Source organism: Dermacentor albipictus, chromosome 3 (assembly GCF_038994185.2).
Source record: "Dermacentor albipictus isolate Rhodes 1998 colony chromosome 3, USDA_Dalb.pri_finalv2, whole genome shotgun sequence".
NCBI lineage: Eukaryota > Metazoa > Arthropoda > Arachnida > Ixodida > Ixodidae > Dermacentor > Dermacentor albipictus.
In genome coordinates, this window is record NC_091823.1 from 181,693,718 (window position 1) to 181,699,717 (window position 6,000).

The following is a 6,000-nucleotide window of genomic DNA, read 5'->3' on the forward strand; positions in this document are numbered from 1 at the left end:
CAATTACATAAATCAAATATGGACAATGTCAATGTACGTAAAGTTGCTTAACACTTGTCAATTCACAGTGAATAAGATGTTCACTTGAATGCTCAGCACACTTCTGACATTTAGCAAAATACGTACAATGAATATCAAGTCGCACATATCACTTGGCACTTCAAAACTAAATAGAAAACTCGCATAAATATGCCTCAGCAGCATTTTGAAATTCGGTGACATCTTTTAGGCTAACAATAGCGTTTGGCAATTGGTTCCACATCTCTATCGCATCCAGGAGAAATGAGTATCGATATGTATCACTGTTGGTATGGTCCAGCTTTATGACGTAGTCGTGGTTAGTTCGCGGGTATCTTTTGCCTGGAGCATGTAGATATTTGAGCTTATCAATCTAAAGTTCATCCTGCATTATTTGATAAAGTGCCTTCAGCCTATATTTATTCCTACGTACCTCAAGAAGATAGAAGTTGCAACGCTGTAACAAGCATGACCGATTCTTGCCTTCGGTATGTCGAACACATAAAACGTGCCGCCAGACTCTGTATCCTTTCCAACTTCCTCTTAAGCGTCGCTTAATGGGGACTCCAAACAACGGCCGAATATTCTAGTATCATCCTAATGAAGGTGGTGTATGCAATAAGTTTTACATTGCGTGATCCATGTTCCAGTTTTTTTTCTCAGAAAATGTAACTTTTGATAGGCAGTCATGCAGACGTTATCTATATGTTGGTTCCATGTCAATTTTGCTCGTATTCCTATATTCTCATCAGCAAAACCACTTATATGGGGAACTGATCATGAAAAGTGCTCATGAGCATTTTAAAGAACAGCCTTGAACCCTACTCATGTACTGGTAAAATGTATAGATGCAGTGAAATTGAAACAGAAGGCAAAATAGCAAACATGATGCAGTATTTGTCAGACAATTATGTCAGCAATTTTTGCGTAAAACAATTTACTTAGAGCATACTAGCACTACAAAGTACCCATCTTTCTTGTTAGGCATACATTACCACAAGCTCTTTAAATGTGGTCACAAGAGAAACGCTGGCTTTAATGAGGAACTATAGAGGTTAAAGGCAGCCATGAAAATGTATTAAGAAATAATGCAATGCATAGCATTTACTCAGTTCAGGGAGCTTTCAGAGTTGCCATAAGGCCTTGATAGCTGTGGATGAGGGAACAGTTGTCCAATTGGAGTATGAAAAATGAACATTAAGATCGAAACAAGTAACAACTCGTAATGCAATTAAAAAATCTTGCTATACCTTTAAAAAGACAGTGAAATGAAATTAGTGTGACAATTTCCTTTTACTTCATTTAGGTTCAACATATTTTAGTAACACAAAAAAGCAGAGGCGTGAAGCACATAAGATGCTAGTCTGTTTATATTCTGCCTTCTCTAAATTCAAAGTTCAGTAAAGTTAACTTGGAAAGCTACAGTGAAGTCATTGCATCTGCCTGTATGGTGCATAACAGCAGCAATCGCCAGCCTAACTGCTTGGGTTTACAGTGCCTTATTTGTATTGTATACCTTTTAAGTGCTGATATTGGAAGATTGATTAAGGTGGCCAACATGCTGAACCAGTAGTTTACTGAGTAAAATACATGGAGAAGGGTGGAAAGATAGGACAGAGCACAGGGGATGTAGTCTGTGTCCACCTAGTGGAAATGGCCATTTCATCCGCTGCTGAAGTTCTGATTGGCTGGGCAGGGGTATGCATGAGAAGGAGACATGCTCCCGCAGCTAATTCAGCAGAAGAGGATATGGAAATGTCCACAAGATGAATACTTACAAAGCTATTTAATAAAGTACTTCTGCAACCAACATGCCTGCTATGCCATCCTTGCTTTCAATGTCTGTCTTAGTAAAAATGTGAAAGAACCATGTTTGTGCATGAAAAGTTTTCTTGAGGGTGTGTGCCTTGAAGCCCGTAGTGGTAATCACAGGAAACGGGGGTGGATCCAGAGTAGCACCAAAGGGCAAGCCTTCATCGAAACAAATATGGAGAGAAGTGACTGCAGGCTCAAACTTGTCAGCTCACAAGTTTGCCAAGGCCAAGTGATGTCAGAAGCTGATGAAGCCTACATGGTTAATGTATAACCGCTTAGGCCAAAATTATTTACATACTTTTTATGAGGACTACGTATTTACTGTTAATCTCAAAATAATTATGTTAGTGCAGAATACCTTCCACTAGTTGTGACGTCCTTGAAAGAATGAAAATGTTTGAGTTGTACTTGTTTGATGCAAGAAGTTACTTGAAAAAAAAAAACTCAGCAATGGAAACAAAATGCAAAGAGTAGTATTCCAAATAAATTGCCGCCTCTTTAGGGGTAGATGAATTCAAGTAATAATAATAATAAGCAAATGAAGATTGGGCATACAAGATAGATGTTTCGGCTCCCACTTGAAAGCCTTGTTCACAAAGATTGTGAACAAAGCTCCAGTTGAACCAGTTCTTATTTTTCATTTTTATGGTTGGCATCTAATTTTAGACTACTTACCGTGCCTCTTTTGACCAAACCAGACAGGCTGCTGTCAAACTCTTCACTACTTCAATGCAAATAATTGGAGGTTGGCAAATACATTTTTCTAATAGGAATAGTAGGTAACGAATAGTCAAACACTGATGCATACAGTTACAGCAGGCATATTTATCTTGAAATTAAGCACCATGCTTATATTGTCTAGTAAAAAAAAGGACAGCTATCAAGGAAGATTAGGACTACTTTTAAGCAAAAGCAATTATACCTCATATACTTGAAGCACATGTAGTGCTTCTCAAGAATTACGTCCAAACTGCACACACTAAAGCATTACGCTGGTATATTCAAAAAGACAAGTACATGTTTGGCTCGCCAAGTGACTTTCAATGTGCTCAAATATGTAAAGTGTGCTATGATATGATTAATGTAAAGAAAGAACAAGCCAAGATCTCTTGCTTCATATATATGTGCTGAATCAAGAAAGTAATTAAGGAAGAAGAACACCAGAAATAAACACAAATATTTGTGTGCTTTCTGGCATAAAATTATTATCATGTAAGCCACATAACATGCTTTCCAAGGCATCCCCTACCTTAACTTACAGCTGCTTCACATGAAGGCACTTTCTAAGAACACACATGCTTCATATCATTCACTGTGTTAGTGACTCCCACTGAAGTAGACTGAGAACACATCTGGGCATTACATTCAATAGCCGATGTAAAGTGAAAAGACTGCTGCTTGTAGGTATGAATGAACCAAGTGAATAAGAAATATATGTTCGCAAACTTCTAGTAGTAAGTGTGGCAGCACTTAAGAAGAACATATTGCAACTAAAAATTGCAACACATGATGAAATAACTGAAATAGCTAGGGAGTGTTGAATAGACCAATGAACAGGAAACTGCAAATTCCCAACTTTTCTGAATACTTTTCTTCACATGTACTCACCTCATAAGTATGACTTCCCTTAATGCTCGAACCTCTGCCTTAATTTCATAATTCCCCATTCTCGCTGCTTCGCTCATGCTGATTGACATCTAGCACAAAGGTTGGCAAAAGTAGCTGAGCATGTGCATGTGTTGTGAGGCAAGCGGCCCACATCTGGTAGCCGCATGCCAATTTCTCAGAGTAGATGAAAGGGAAGCCTTGAGGGTAAACCATAGAGAAGACGGATACCTTTGTTCAATGATAACTGAAAACACCAACATAGAAAATTTGGACAGCCCACAGAATCAGCAGAATTGACATAGTTTGGAAAAACTGAAAAGATGCATTATGATATTTATGTTACACAGGTTCCAGTCAAGTTGAAGATTTTCACTGTCTAATAAACTTATCAGACAATACATGACCAGCAATACTGTATGGAACCTAAACCATTTTAATAAAGTCACCTAGAAGTCAGGATGGAGAAGTGACCGAATTGAGGATGCTAAAATGGATGAGGTGGAGGCAGATTGTGAAGACAGGTCTTAAAAAATTAACATTCAACACACACTTAAGTTGGCAAAGATTGGACTCAATGTTCAAGAAGAAATTGACTAAGATAATTAATTGGTATACATACATGAGAGAGCAGCAACAGTACAGCAGAGATAACTGTCATGCAAGAGGAAAAGATGTCAGTCTAAAAATATTTGATCAGAAGAATGGTTAGGCATGGGCTCGATCAGGCTCATGTACAATTCTGTATGGTACGCATGATGTCAGAGCTGCATCGCATAAGGAACTGTGGCCTTACATGCCTCGATTATGAAATGATGTGGGCCAAGAGTAGAACAAGGATAGCATCAAGAGGGGGCCTCCTCCAAAAGGAGAACGGTAGGGAAACGGGGCGAGAGAGATTTTCTACGCAACAGATACAGAGTCATATGAGTCATAGTCATAGAAACCATGACCCAAGGAGCTGCACAACAAGGTATATAAATTGAAATCTCTATACAGTTAAGCCTCAGTATAACGAAATTCTCGATATAGCGAAGTATTTAACTTTTCATAACCTCTTCTCCATAGAACACCATGCATTTAGAGCCTCAATATAAAGAAGTGTGTTGGTGTGCAATTTCAATATAACGAAATTTCGCTTCTGCCGCAGAGGAGTGCCAAGACAATCAATGGTAACTTCCGCGGACGCAGATAGTCAAATGATTGAATTACAAGCGGCTGCTTGCAAACGCACCTCTCAAACTGCGTGCAGCGCGACAAGAACAACAGCTTGGAGCCGCATCATGTTCCGTATAAATTAAGTCCAAGTGCGATCAGATCGTGTCGCGCCCCGCGCACTTGTGCTTTAAGTGCGAATGAAAGAGTGCGAGAGTGAGACAAGAAAGATGGTGGCTTCGTAAGTGCGGCCTTCCCACGCGAGCAATGGCAAAGTGGGGAAGGAAAACGAGCAGGCGGTAACGCGATCAAGCGCGCGCGACGGGGCGGAGGGGGGCAGCGCAGCGCACGCGGTAGCATATGGCGTCACTTCATTCGTACGTACCGCTGATGTGAAGATATCAACGTGCCATGAAACCGTATCATTCATCGCTGACTTACCCCCACCCCCCCCCCCCCCCCTCCCCTGCGCGGCTGAGCGCGGCTGAGCGCATATGCAGCCGCGCACCCTGCTCTAGAGGTAATCTGCTGCGTGAGGAAAGAGCGGGCATGCCAAGACGGCGTGGCATCATGTAAGCTGTTTTCCCGCACGTTTAGTATTGAAGGTTGCGCAATCTCGAGTTTTGATGACCCGTTGGAACAAGAAGCAGACGAAGAATTCGTTCCCAGCTGCCGGCGCTTTTCATGATAGCGTCGTCGCAGTGCGACCGGGCGACGCGTTGAGGGCGCAGCGCACGCGATAGCATATGGCGTCACTTCATTCGTACGTACCGCTGATGTGAAGATATCAACGTGCCATGAAACCGTATCATTCATCGCTGACTCCTATATTCGTCAAAATAAAATGTTTTCTCATTCAAACTTGCTTTTCTTTATTGCCCAATAATTCGGAAAATTGCATGGCCCCTTTCCGTGCAACAAAAATCGATCGGCGACTGTACTCATTTGCATAACAGATCGAATTTCAATGCAAGGAAATTTCTATATAACAAAGCGAATTGCCGATTTTACCTACTTTGTTATATCAAAGCTTGTATAACGAAATTCCCTGTTCTCTACACGGGGGCGCCAATGTGAGCTTGTTCGTTGATCATCATGGAACAGCATGTAGTGTAGCGCAGCAAAAACAAGAACACAAGAAGAAATGAAACACAGACACAAGCGCCTAATTATGTCTGTGTTTTGCTTTTTCTTGTGTCCTTGTTTTCATTGCATTACACTACATGACATTAAATACTTTCACTGTCACATTCATGAGCACTGAAAACCTAGAATCAACTAATATCCTGCCTGATTTGCCATAATTAAAATGAAAAATGTGGTTATAGTACGTCTAATTGAGTTCTGGTGATTTTAGTATCACTGACATATAGCTTTTAAGAATGTTTAATCGTTTCTTCTGTTAAG